Source organism: Chinchilla lanigera, unplaced genomic scaffold, assembly GCF_000276665.1.
Source record: "Chinchilla lanigera isolate Chin_1 unplaced genomic scaffold, ChiLan1.0 scaffold00016, whole genome shotgun sequence".
Classification (NCBI taxonomy): Eukaryota; Metazoa; Chordata; class Mammalia; order Rodentia; family Chinchillidae; genus Chinchilla; species Chinchilla lanigera.
In genome coordinates, this window is record NW_004955417.1 from 21,570,696 (window position 1) to 21,585,631 (window position 14,936).

At 38.1% G+C, this 14,936-nt stretch overlaps 1 long non-coding RNA gene across 1 annotated transcript in view; it reads right to left on the bottom strand.

Moving 5' to 3' along the window:
* The window catches only part of LOC106148178, a 21,421-nt gene extending 6,813 nt beyond the window's left edge, over nt 1-14,608 (bottom strand). Inside the window, exons 1-2 of the long non-coding RNA XR_001233391.1 lie at nt 14,293-14,608; nt 13,549-13,828 (exon numbers count right to left, since the gene is read on the bottom strand). This is a non-coding gene — a long non-coding RNA (uncharacterized LOC106148178). The remainder of the gene's footprint in view (nt 1-13,548; nt 13,829-14,292) is intronic.
* Nucleotides 14,609-14,936: the final 328 nt, after the last annotated feature.

Genomic DNA, 14,936 nt, shown 5'->3' on the forward strand with positions numbered 1-14,936 from the left:
TTTGAGGAATTTCTTTCCCTTTTAAAATATCTATTGTGCCTTTTGGGTTTTATTTACTCTTTCAGGTTCTTAAGCTAGGGAGACAATACAATGTTTGTACATGTGGGTTTAATTTATTTCACTTATGAATACGGTCTCTATTGCATTCATTTACCTATAAAAACTGCAAATTCATTTGTTCATACCTGAGTAATACTCCACTGTATAAAAATACCACTTCATTTTTATCCATTCCTCCACTGATGGGCATTTGGGTTGTTTCCAAGATTTAGCAATGAGAAATTGTGCTGCTATACACATGGGTGTACATATATCACGGTGGTATGATGTTTTCAATTTTTCTGGAAAAATACCCATACAGGGAATCACTGAGTTAAGTGGGACCTCTTTCCCAAATTTTGTTGGGAATCTCCACACTGATAGACTGGTATATCTTAATCAATGAATATGTATTGAATTAAATGAAGAGTTAATGAATAGACTCAAGACTAAAACAGCTATTCAGATATTAGTACTTTACAAAAAGTTTTGCCTGTGGACTCAACAACATTTTGACATGGTAAATAACCTCAAATATACCTCTACAGGAAGCAAATACAGTAAAAGCTTTTATACCATTTCTTACCAAGCCTGGTAATATAGACCAATAGCCTAAGTAAAAATAACCCTACAAAATAGTAATAAAATGTCCTGGATGCATGCCTCATTGAGGATTTCATTTAATTCAAGTCCTAATTTCAAATCCTACATAAATAAAATCTATCAGGATTGCAATTTGTTCCAAATGAATTTTAGAAAAATATTGGTTGGCTGTGAGTCTGAGGACTATAGAGGTAGAAATAAAATTTTTTTGCTGTTTTTTTGTTTGTTTTTTTTTTTTTTATCACAGGAACCTAACTCAGGACCTTGTACTTGCCAGGCAGGTGCTGTGCTGCTGAGCTATATCCCTGGCCTTTAAAAATATAATTTATTTACAAGCCAGCATAGATTTTTGTCTCTTCTTGTAAAACATGAGGATCTCTAAAATATCCAGTGTATAAATAAAAGAATTTCCAGATTTGAGCCAAGAGACTATTTATGAACACGGTGAATTTCTTCAGATAACTAATGTGAATTCACTCCAACAAACATGGATTACCCAATCTTTGAAATTCTGGATAATGATAAAATACGATTATCTTTTTTGCATTTTGAGTATTTTTTAAGGCAGGGTCTCACTATGTAGCACAGAATTCTCTTGAACTCATTTATATATAATATATATCTCAGGTTGAGCTCAAATTCAAAGCAATCCTCCTGCCTCAGTACCTCAAGTGGTGGAATACAGGCAGGTACTACCATGACCAGCTAAAGTACAATTATCTTTAATGTGAAAAATTTAAAGCAATATCAAAAATGATCACTGAAAAACAAAAAATGAGTAAAATGTCCCTAGCTTATGATGCTATATTAAAATATTTAAGATGGACTTTTAGCTGTTTGCTATCAGTAGTGTCACTTAGAAAACAACTAAAAGATACAGATGTTCCATCAAATAGTATGATGCGAGTTTGAGCAATTATTTTTTTTTTCTTTACCAGAGTCAACTCTATTTTTTTTTGTGCCATGAATCAAACTCAGGACCTTGCACTTGCCAGATAGGCGCTTGTGCCACCTAGCTATATCCCCGGCCCCAGAGTCAATGCTATAAGAATTCTTTCTATTCAGAAAGAGAAAACCAAGGGCCCAGACATAGACACACCAGCAAATATAAAAAGGTAATATATAAGTAAACATTTATCTGTAGATTAATGGCAAATATGCTCATTAAAATAGGCAACAGAAAGCATAAATTGACTTTACTTATCATCATGGCTTGTGTCTACATGTCCACCCAAAGCCTAGCACAGTCATGGTGGTGGACTTCCAGAGTTTGTGAATGATTCATGGTCCAATGCTGAGATTAAGGGTGTGAGTACTACACCCGCCCTAGGACAGATAGCCTGCATACAAAATAAGAGAAAGAGGCTTGCTCTACCCTGCTCTCTTGTTACTTTTGCTGTCTTCCCTGCCATGAAAGGTTGCCCTTCTGCCATGTGCCACCCCTGCCTTGGAGCCAGCTGATTATGGACTAAAGCCTCTACAAACTGTGAACTAAATAAACCTCTTCTCCCTTTAACTTTGGGTTTGGGTATTTTGCCCCAGCAATGAAAAACTTAACTAAGACACTTATCATCTTGATTTAATAATAAATGTATATGACAACACCTATGGTGTATTTCCTAAATTCCTAGATCTGTGCTAAGCATATTTTAAATATTTTCTCTTTCAATCTAATAAAGCAATCTATTGATAGGTGAAGACACAGTGGCTCAGTGATTTTAAGTAAATAGACCCAAGATGCAGGGTGAGCAAATGGAGGACCTGAACTCACAGTGGCATTCCCTAAATCTGCAGCTTCTAAGCAAGGCACTGGGCCTACAAGTCTCCATACAGAGCTGAGCATGGATATCCTCACAGCAATTGAGCAGAACTGCAAGGAAGCAATGGAGAACTTCCAACTGCCTACATGGAATCAGGGTCCAATGAATGGAGAGATTATAGATAAAACCTCAAGGCAGAGTTAGAGGCAGAAACAATGAAGCAATACCCTCAAAGAGCAGGAGCAGTGATTACCTTATCATTTTATGAGAGAGATAGACAAGAAAACTCACTTGGAAGCACAAGGGAGAAAGAGTGAAGAGGTTTAGGGACAGTCTCTTGGTGGAACTGAGGTTTAAAAGCTCAGAATCATTTTGACACCAAATCAAGAGATGCAAAGGCATTCCAGAGAAAGAAAACCACCAGAGCCAATGCAGTGCTTGGTAAAGAAACACACAACAGCTTCAGGAAGTTTTCAGTGGAGATGATAGCGGGCACACGGATAGGTGTTCTTAAGGCACATAAAGTAAACTAGAACCCTTGTTGAACTATTGACAAATCAATCAATGTACATAGTATCTTGCAAATCACATCCAACACTTAAAAGAAAAGAATTACTAAATTTGCCCAAAGTGCCAGAAAATTCTCTAAGAATACGCCAAGCCACTTGACCCAGCATAGATTCCAGAACTTAAAAGTGATTTATTTAATTGAATTGATAGAAATAAAAGCAGAGCCAGAAAAGGGGAAAAAAAAAAAAGTTGGATAAGAGAAAAATAAGAAATGAGACTAGCAGGCTTATTTTTTAATGAAGATATGCACAAAACTTCTTTACATTTATAGTCCTTATTTTATGAACAATTTAAGGTTTTTTTTTTCCTTAGTACATGTCTGCAGTGCAATACAAAAAGTTTCTGCACAGCAAAAGGCTTATCAATTTTTGGCCTAAAGGAAAATAATGGGATTAAAAGACAGAGGCAGAATTAAGGAGAATTTTTATTATTTTTTATGAGCTCTGGGTAAAAATAGACAGTTCTCTCTAATGGTAAATTTTTTTAAATCATGAATTCTGGGAAGTCTTTCTTGACCCGAAATTTCCAAGTCTTTTAGAATTCATTCATTGCTTACTATAATTCATCCAGGAATAAATTAACTATGGCTTTGACATTGCCCTGACGCTGGGGTGCCGCACACATCAGAGTGGAACCTCTATGCCATGCTGAGGGGAAGAACAGCCAGGATTAAAAAGTACTTTCCAATCTAAAATGGTTTTTATCACAAAAAGATAGCTTTAGATGCCAAAATCTGGCTTCATTTGTGCTAATGATCTCCATGTTTATAGGACTAGAATAGTAAGAATATTAGTTGGTGCTGCTAAGAGGCAATACCTAAACTGAACAATCATGATTTGATTTGTAGAAGGGTGCTATCTTGTCATCCTGCAAGGACCAGCGACTCCACCTGTACAAGTGCCAATGTTTATAATCAAATCCAGTGATCATATCACGAATATTTCCTTGTCTTATTCAGAGTGACCACAAAAAATAGGTAGAGTTGAGCATGCAGAAGATAGAACTTGTGAATACCAATACAAGCAGCAACATCAATATTTATTTTGTTATTTGTTCCTACTTAACTGCTTTTCAATGTCTGTGGCTAGTTTCAGTCACTAGATAGTAACCTTTCAAAAAGGAACACTGTGACTCTCGGGTTACTATAATTAAACCACAGCACCTAAACCTTAATTGATATTCAAACAAAACAGACTAATTCCATAAAGCTTCTAAAGATATAAATTGAAAGGACCGGGGGCTGGGGATTTAGCTCAGCGGCAAAAGCGCCTCCCTGGCATGCGCAAGGTCGTGAGTTCAGTTCCCGGTACCGGAGAAAAACCAAAAAAAAGAAAGGATCAAAGAGTGCTGTCGGCAAGATGGTGGAGCAGGAAGCCCCTCTTCTTTCTCCCATGGAAATAACCGTACAACAGAAAACACAAACACTCCTTTTGTGAAAAAGACAGACACAAGTAAGGAGGTGCCTGTATCCCAAGTGACTATGAAACCAGCCACGCTAAAATGACAAGGAAATTTTGTGGCAGCCGCACACCACCATCTACCCCAGCGCAGTTCCACAGTATTAGGCAAAAATTCCCAGTTCCCAGATGCTTCCCAGGAAAGGAAAGAGAAGAATGAATAACGGGTGTAATATTTTGACTTCAGAGGAAAGGGCTACCCAGGACTGATTTCTATCTAGCTTTAAAAGAATTCTAGATACCTCAGGGCTGTTGAAAACAAACAAAAAAGTCTTGGTGGTATGCTCCACTCCCGAGGACTTGCAATACAGCAAAGGTCAAAACAGTTTAGTTACCTCTCTCCTGAGAAGAAAGAGAAGAATACAATGTGTGTCTAATGTTCTAGCTTTGTCAGGGGCCACCCAAGGTGCTAGACTATGTTTTACCTGGTCGGAGTGTGGAGCAGGCTTGCAGAATCTGGAAGGTTAGGAGCTGCTAATAACAAAAAGCAACTGAGTACTACGCTGCTGATGCTTCGTCAGAAGTCAAAGACAAAGAAAACTTTGAAAACAGCAGGAGAGTGACTTGTTACTTACAAGCAAATTCCAATAAGACTATCAGTTGATTTCTCAGCCAAAACCTTGAAAGACTCATGAGATGATACACTCAAAATGCTAAAAGAATGAAAGTGTCAAGTAAGAATACCTTACTCAGCAAAATGGTCTTTCAAAACTACAGGAGAGGGGGAGATTTCCCAAATAAACAAAGCTTCAGGGCACTTATCCCCACTAGATCTGCCTTATAGGAAATGCAAGATAAAACCAAAACAGTAATGAAAATTGTATGACAGTATAAAGCCCACTGTTGGAGGTAAATATACAAAAAAATAGAGAATGTTATGAATCAGTGATAGTTGTAAAATAGTTTAAGTCTGGTATGAAAGGTAAATGACAAAAGCATCAAATGTCACAATATCTGTAAAATATGTTAATAGCTACATAATGTAAACTATGGCACTGACAGAGTTTGAGGCAAGAGAATCACAAGTCTGAGTCCTGCCTGGAGAACATAGCAAGATCTTGTCTCAAAAAGAAATTATTTTTTAAGGCTAGAAAAGTAGCTCAATGGTGGAGGATGCATGGGTTCAATCCCCAGTACTACCAAAAAAAAATTACTTTGGGATATCAAATCCACACAGGAGAAGGAGATTAAAAATGTAGTTGTTACAAGCATGAAGACAATCCCATGGGACTGGGCCCTTCATGGACGGGACCTGACCTCATTGCCATGTAGGTAGTATAACAATTGGATTCTGCCCATCATCACTGGAGAATGTGGTCTCTGAGTGCATTGGTCGGGAGCTTGGACCCAGTCAAAGTCTGCTATATGCATGTATGAACATGTCACATGAAACTTATCATTTTGTACAATTACCATGCACTAATAATTCAAATGAAAGAAAGTTTTGATTTGTACGTGAGATAAGGAAAACTGCTTTTGGTTTCTTTTCCATTTTCTATCAGTTCATAATTTGGGGTAAATTTCATGTTATATGGTTTTCTTTCTACAGCATAATAAAAAAGCAATACAATAATCTTAAAATCATGATGTGAACAAGTGACATAAAACTAGATTTATTGTTAATATTTTTAAGACTCTGAAAAGAGAAGATAATCCTAAAATTCTGAAACAGTAAAATTAAGATGAAGAAAATAGTAAACACCATGCACATGAATGAATTACATTTTGGAAGTAATTATCAGAAATTAAAGTCAGGTGAAAAAATATAAATAAATCCAAGATGTATTTTAACAAATTAACAGGTAGCAACCTCAGATGAAATTAATAGTGCTTACAAAAATTTGCCTCATCATCTGAAGTGAACGCCATAGAGAATCATGTGTTCTTTAAAAAAAAAAAATCCCTGATGATCTTGACCTCTGGGTGGTAATTGTAAATTCATTTAGACAAACCAGGGAGAAAGTCAGTAAGAATAATACCGATATTAACAGAGATGAAATAAAGAAGAAAACTTTCCAGCTCTTGAAAAGTTTTCTGCTCAAAAGGGCTGACGACCCAGCAGGAATTAAGCCTTTGTCCCTGAAGCTAGGTCTGGTGAATATTTCATGGAGTCACCTCTCTTCAGAAGTAACCAAATTAATTCAGTGGCCACATGGATCTGAAAGCACAGCATCTCCACATACACAACTGACAGAGCCCTGGCTTCCTGCGAAAGCTGCTGGAGCCGTCAACACCACAGAGTCACCCTGGAAGATCCTGTAATGTCATGCTGCTAGGGAACAAAGTAGGGAACATACTTGTAGAACAGCCCCAGGAAAACTAATGTGTCCAACATGCACCCCAGAATCCTGTGCATGGACAGCTAGATTTAGATTTCTAAAATTCTTTGTTTGCTTCCTTGCTTGTTTGCTTATTTATCTGCTATAGCACCAGATTTCCCTTTTCAAATAAAGTTCTCTTTGGAAATCCAGTACATGAAACAGAAAAAACAGATCAAACCTGGCTGAAATAAGGTGGAGAAAGCAAAATGCTGCTTACCTGCCTTGGTTCTCCTGTCCCGATACTGCTTCATATATTATTGTAGGGCTTTGCACGACAGTTTGAAAAGGAAGCTATAAGCGATATCTATGAAGCATTCAAAAACCTTTTTTAGATTTACAGTAAAGATTAATATTTTTATAAATGAAATTAAGCTAGATAACATATATGATAATTTTTAAAGTAATGACATCATTCCTGGCTGTCAAATAATCTGTTAGGTACCTAAGGAATACAGCACAGAAAAACTGGAGTGACTATTTAGTTTGAATCATGAAATGTGTAATAGTATCTGGGATCCACTAGGCATAAACAACTGCTGGGGTGAGGGGACATATATATTGCTTGAATAGCCCAGGGTTCTTCAGTTTTTGTGTCCAAATTGGGTCACATTCATTTAACAACGCATAAACCTACACATTTTGTGACCATGAGTGTGCACTTTTCTGGAAGCTCCTCCCAAATATTTTTAGACATCCCCTGGAACGCTTTTACGTGTATTTCCACAGCCAGTCATCTCCATCACTACACCGGGAATCACGCACTGCCCTTGGCTTCAGGTCGCAAAGCGGGCAACCTCAAAACGGGCTGAAAATACTGGTCCTCCAAACCTACTCCCCCACACTCAGACACCTGCTGTGCGTAAGTCAAGGGCAGCCTACGGCCCTGCTGGAGAAAAGATGCAACTTTCATTGCTGCAGTTGTCAAAGCGTGCAGAGCTATGTGATACTAACCCCTTATGGGCCTTCTCTCTCTGACTTTATGCAGAGCTGTCTCAGTACATAGCAGTGACGGATCCAGAGGGGATAAGGGGAAGGGAGCTCAGCTCTTATTCTGCACTCAGTCGGAATGCCGAGCTATAACAGTTCATCCCCAGTCCACCAAAGGGCCAGGTGCTTTTAGTGGAAAGAAAGCTTACTGGGAGGTTTACCCTCCTCCTGGCATAGGCTCCACCTGCTCCTGTATTGAACACATGAGGGGCTGCTTCCTATGGCAGAGAGGAGAGAAAGGACACAAGAGGAAAGAAACGGAAAATGAGCTACAAGGAAGGAAAATCCACAGGAAAGAAAAACTACTTCGAATGTTTTGCAATCATTAAACTGAGAAACAACTTAGACACAAACCGAGCAATGAATGGAATTGGGAAAAAGCTAAAATTTAAGTAAAACCTTGAGAAATAGCCGTTAAATCAAGCAGAGTACGTATTTGATAAGCAAAGCTTGCCAATATGATTACATGTTAATGAATCATGTTTTGTGGCCAAGATGATAAAAAAGGCAAGCAAATGCATTTCAGAGATTACTGATAATGTTTTTATGAATCTGAGAAGAAGTTCCTTTCTGGAAAGATGATGATCAATGCAATCGGTGACTTTTTTGCTATACAACGAACTGCTGGTTTTCTGGGAGCCTGGCTACTCAAATCAGAGTCTGTGGAGGAGCATCCCCTGGGAACTTATAAGTGCTGACTCTCGCGAATCACCTCCAGCCTCCTGAACTGGGCCATTGATACGCACACCGCAGTTTGAGAATCAGTGTAGAGGGATTAGGAAGTGAGGAAAACTTGAAAACATGTATGTTTCTTCCGAGAATATGCAAAGATGGTCCCAGGCAGAAAGCTCCGATCAGTGTACCCCATGGGTTAAGTCCAGCTCAGGTAAGCTAATGTGACATCTAAACGTAGTATAAAAGCACCTGAACCAGGCAGAGTTGAAGGGCATTCAGCATTAAAGTATAATTAAAGCTTAAAGGAAGAAGGTGCGAACCTGAGGTGCAAAGCACTAGAGAAGCAGACTCACAGAGGAACCTCTCGCTCAGACAGAACGACTTTAAGGAAACACAAGCAGTCCCTGCCGCCACACACATATGTAACACCCTATCACTGCCGAAGTGAAAAATAACATAGAAATGAAAAGCAGAAAAGAAAGAGAGGTCCAGAACCAGATCTTGTATCTGACCCTTGGGTTTCTAATTCCTCCTGAAAACAGCTCAGCGATCCAAATTGACATCTGTGTAAAATATGATGTAACTCGTTATAGGGACTTTTAAGTAAATTCATGTACCATTTCCTTCTAGGAGTTCCTCTGTATTAGTATTATTTTTTCTTTCCAAAGGGAGGGCCCAACTCATCTGCAGAATCTGGCTAAGTCTCGTGTTTATTGTTCCTGAAGCGATGTTTTTTAACCCACGATTCTGGGACAGATCACCTGCAGAACCACATGAGAGAGCTTTTTAAAACTTAGTCTACTGGATTCAACTCCAGATAATGATTCATCACCCCTGGGGACCAAGCCTAATAATGTACTTAGTCAAAGGTAGGTGATCTTCATCCACTCGTTTGCTTCATTTGTGGCAGTACATCTGGCATTGTGAAATGAACAAGGTAAATAATAGTTGGATGTAGGGAATAAAAGAACAGCCTTCCCTAGACAAAGTGATCAGGACAGCCTCTCCGGCCTCTCTCAGGGATGACTGGAGCACTGGGAACTCAGCCCAGACTCAGGGAAAATGCACTCAGCAGGAACGCCAGTCCAGTCCTCAACATAGAGATGCTGTGTTTGGGAAGCTTGAGGAGCTGGGCTGATTTGCTCAGAGATACAGAAGTCAGCTCTGGACATTGTCAGTATTCGGAGTCATCACTACAGAACAACTGTCTGGAACTGAGAAGTAGGACACGGCAGAGTTAGAAAACACCTAACGTGACTACCCACTCAGGACACGAGACACCCACCGGAATCCTCAGAACCGTATCAGGAAGCCCTAGACACAAAGGGTCTGTAGAGAACAAAGCAAAGTGTTTGATTAATAGCTCCTACTTGGTGCCCATCTTTCCACCCCTTCCTTTCCTTCACTATCTGTCTGCTCATCCTCCTCACTCAGTACGTGTCTGAAACACGAATGTCACCTGATCTGTGGGCCGCAAGCATTTTCCTTAAGGATCATATCGTTTGAGAGCAGTAGTGAGTTTGGGGAATATTCCATATAAATGCATTAGGTTTTAGGCTTATGTGCAATACATACTGCTAGGAAATAGGAATATTTTAACACGGAATAGCAGCCTTCCCTTGTTAAGCCATATGGAAATTCTATTTGTGAGATTTTTATCTGCTGCTACCTCACTAGAAAAGACACTTGTGACAAGTTCATTAGAAATTTTCAATACCTTTTTCAGGGGATGTGGATGGTACTCACACGATTAATTAGTATACACAGTCCTAGAGCTACTTGAAAAGGTATCAAAATGTCTACCCAAACTCTGCAAGATCACACCTATCCAAAAAGCAAAGCTTATTCAATGTTTTCTTAATATAATAAAAGTGAATGTTTCTTTTTATTTCATCAGTGTGTCCTTTAACAGTCATATATCTCAGAATTGAAACTTAAGAAAAATATGTCATATTGCTTAGCCTCACAGAACTAGAAACTTCACAAAAGAAGAAAGTGTGGATCCATCTGTCATACAGAGTAAATAGCAAAGGCAAACTCACACACATCAGTTACCTTTATCCCCATACAAATAGAAGGGAGGGAACATGCTTCTGAAATGGAGGGAGAATGTGGTTGTACAGTTAGATGGAATTTGTCAGAAAAGATGGTGACAGAAAGAGTGCTAGAGTGATTATAATAATTTAAAATCATCACCTGATGTCTAAAACAACTATCAGGCAGGATCAGGAGGCTAACAGTGTCATCCTAAGTAGAAAGAAAATTGCAAAAGAGGACACATGGCATTATCATGTGCATTAGAAGCAAGTAAATTCCAGGTAGCTGGTGCAAGCAGAACTTGAAGTGAATACCACAGAAAAGTAAGAGTTAAGTCAGCAGAGAGTGTCATTATATTCTAATCTCTAATTTTACTGTGAAGAGGACAAAATCATCCAAAAAGTGAATGAGAAAGATCATCCCTCTTGTATTGATGCCCAGGTAAGACTGTTATCACTGCATTCTGCTAAATATTAATTTTACTTATCAACCTGAAAAACTGAAAAAAGAATTAAAATTGCCTAATAGAATTTAAAGAAAATATATTTTAGATATAGGTTGGGCTTCAACAAAAGAATAACAGCAAAGTTGTGCATTTTAGCAAGCAAATGAGGCTGTAGCTAAAAAATGAAACATTTAACTGAAAAGTAAATAACTAAAGCTCCTCTCTCTCTCTCTCTCTTTCTCTCTCTCTCTCTCTCTCTCTTTATGCATGTGTGCATGTGTGTGTGGAGAGAGAGAGAGTTAATCTGAACAAAATTAACTTACAATTATGTAAGATTTTGATGCTTAATGTAACAAAAAGCAGGCATAACATATCCACAACTGTTGTTATTTAGAATTGCAGCTCTTTCTGTCACAGACTTACAACCATTGTCATTTTCCCATATAATTCATTAATGTTTCTTCAAATACTTATCAGGTTAAAATTCTTACCTAAGTGCTGCAGAAATTACAGGAATTAATCACAATATAGTGAGCAAAGCTTTGAATTGAATACATTGAAGTGTTGATTTTTATTTCTGCTGAATTTTAGACTGCAGACAAAGGATAGCTAGTTCTAAGAACACTGTAGAAATATCTTAGGATCATCTATAGTAAAATAACCATGAAGGCACAAACACATGGGTTCTACACACCCCTGCAGGCCTAACTTAGAAAGGAGGACAATGTGGAGGGACTGTCCATGAAAAAAACCAACATTTAAACCTTCTTCATGGCTGGGCTACAGCTTAAGTTTGATGAAATGAAACAAGCATTTCAGGGTACAGATGTGGCTTCTTCTGAGACATTAAAGCCCCAGTTAAAATTTCATTTCCTGATGCACTGTTGTTATTATACCATGAAGAAGAACTTTAGCAACCAAATGCCAGTCAGAAGCGGACAAGATTTTTGTTGTGGACTCAGTTCATAGAAAAGGGACTGGTATACTGGTATACACTCAGTAAGTACTTAAGTGCGTAATGCAGAGATACAGAAAAATTTCATACCCACGTCTGACTCGATTTCAATATGAAGTGTAAAGGTGACACTATTTGTTATCTATGAACTTAGACTTTTTTCTAACTACTCCCGGTATGTTTACATTTTCAGTTTGAGTAAGCTCTCACCCAAAAATTTCCTGTTTCAATTACTGCTTCCTTTCATTTCTTTCAATGTGTAACTTCTGTACAACAAGACACACCTTTTGTACAATAATTTCAGGAGTGAAACACCAGGCTAGACTATCAGTAATCAGAGCTTGACCTCATTTTTAAAAAAAAATTCCCTGGGATTTCCTTCTGTTTCTCTGCAGACTTCCTACTTAAGAGAGTAACCAGAATTGCAACATTTAACAAAATCAGAAAACTTACTATTAAAGACATTGATATACCAGAGTTATATAAGGGAATATAGTTCAGTAGTTTAAACAAAAGAAAACTATTGCTATACATATGATGTGGATATAAAAATATAATTTTGGAAGGTTTTATAATGAAACATTCAGAATAATATATTTACTAATGATTATAAATGGTATAGACTGTGTATTCATACCCATGGAACAGTAAAGATGATTGAGCACTCTATTAAATTGAAACAGCAACTTCAAGGCAACTAGCTAGTGGTTCTGATAAGAGGAAAATGAACTAGGAGAGGAAGAAGAAAGTTCTTGTAAATAGTATCTGTCATATTTTATGTCTTAAAAATAAGAAATCAAACTGTGGCTTTACCATGAATGTTTATAATGCTCTCTGTGCTTTTAGCATGCATGAGATACATTAAGACCCCAATTTTTTTAAAAGAACAGTGAGGAATAATATATGAAGGTGGTCATGATCATAGAACATCACAGAACATGAAGGAGGAAGAGTTTCCAAAGGCAGATCTAGAGTGTCAAGGGGCCATTTGGTTGGGTAGTAGAAACCTCACTGGTTCACCAAAACCACATAAAGCAGAATGGCTAAAACTTTGGAAACAAGCACCAGATGGACAGGGGTTTGAGTTTTTATTTGGTCACAAAGATTTGGTCCACTTAACTTCACTAAACTCCCATATTTGTTCACTTCTAAATGCTATTAATAATTGTTCTTACCCCTAGGATTATTTTTAAGATCAAATGAACTAATGTGTATAAAGTACATATTATAAATATTGGCAGCCTACAGATTTGCTTTACATCTCTCAAGGGAGAAAAAGTTAAATGAAATAACTTTGGACAACAGTAAATTCAACTCAACTTAGACTCCTCTGTACTTTTAAAGAACTCACAAAAGAAAAGTGTGACAGAAAGAGCTTGGAATCAAAAACGGGAGGCGGGGGGGGGTGTCTCATGTCTAGGCTCCTCCACTTAAATGACATAATCATTCTGTTTTCTTTCCAAAAGTGGAGATAATAAAACATTTTTTCAAATATATTTCATAAGTACCAAATGAGATAAATTATCAAAGAATGACAAGCGCAATGTCTTCCATAAAAGAGTTGCTCAAAAACTCACCATTGCCTTTAAAAAGACAACTGTAAGCCTAAGTGACCAGAAGTCATAAGCATGGTGAAGTGGCGGGTAGAGACTTCCAGGCAGCAAGAAGGTACAGCTTGTAAGAGTGTAAGATCTATTACCTTTCTGATGGTAGGGTTATTCCAAAGGTGTAAAACTTCCCAAGTCCATACAAAACTGCTTATTTATGGAAGCGACAAAATTCTCTGCCGGTGTTTTTCAAAGACGCTCTTGAATTTTTGGCTCATTATCCTTCAAAATTTTCTTCATCAATCTTCTGAAACAGGATCCCTGCAGGCTTTCTTCTCCTATCTTATCTAGTTCAACAAACTAGTTTTATTATCATTTTCGATTTTAATTTGGAGCTTTCCAAGTGTATTTGCCTAAATTTCCATGCATCATCTGTAAGGCAGAACACGGTTGTTATAAAAAGTCTGGGCTGCAGACTTCAAATGGGTGTTTGATTAGTCTGGAATCCTCGGAAAGAGCTGAGATAACCTCTTCTAGAGAGGCTTATCTGGCTTGTTTTTACAAATGGAAAACAAGTTGCTGAACAAGGTTTTATCTCCACCAGAAGAGCTACTTAAACAATTTAGATAACTTCCTATTTTGCCAACCAACTTTCTGCTATCAGGAAATACTACACCGAGGGGCTGAAAAAAGGGTGGAAATTTTCAGCACACATTGATATTCCAGCTAGAAAGATGATGTTGCTTCAGGAATAGACAAGTGTTGAAATGCTATTAAAAGTGTACAAAGTATCTGCCAGTCAGAAACACCACAGCAAGCTGTCAGAGATAGGCTCCACAGCACTGTGACTTTTTTGTTTGCTCTTATCACAACTTGGAGTACAAAAAGCTACTTACCTGACTGGATGTGAGACAGTTGCCATTTTCCTCTTCTGTTTTAATAGATGTATTTTGGAGTCATGTCCCTGAACGATGCTTTATTTGTCAAGGTGTTTCCAGTAACTCTCCCCAAAATTCACCAGACTTAGGTTTAGAATTCTTCAAGATCAAAAGCTTCCTGAAAAATTTGTGGGGGTGGAGAGGAACAGGAATTCCAGGGCCTTCAAAGGAAAGGACAAAATATGCTACCAGCGTGTTTTTTGTAAGTGAAACTAATTTTCAGCGGTGGAATTGGTTGGTAAAAATAAAAGTGGTCGATGCAACCCGAGAGGAAATCAGATGGCAAATGTTTCCTGTACCGCCCTTTGGCGAGTGGAATCTTGCACTGCTGGGGAAATAGCACAGAAGAATATGTCACTGAGAGAGAGAAATATAGAGTCAAGAAGGCTGGAGCAGAGTGTGAGGGAGCAGACGCACTTGGATGGAGCTCGGCAGGAAGGTGAAAAAGGTCATCTCAGACCCGGCAACTTCAGAACAATAGACCTAATCTAGCTAGTACTGAGCATTCTGCCAGTCACAGGAACAAGCAGCTGGGAGAAATACGAAAAACAAAAATAAACAACAACAGATCTTTTGTTTATGGCAAACTGCGAATAGACCAA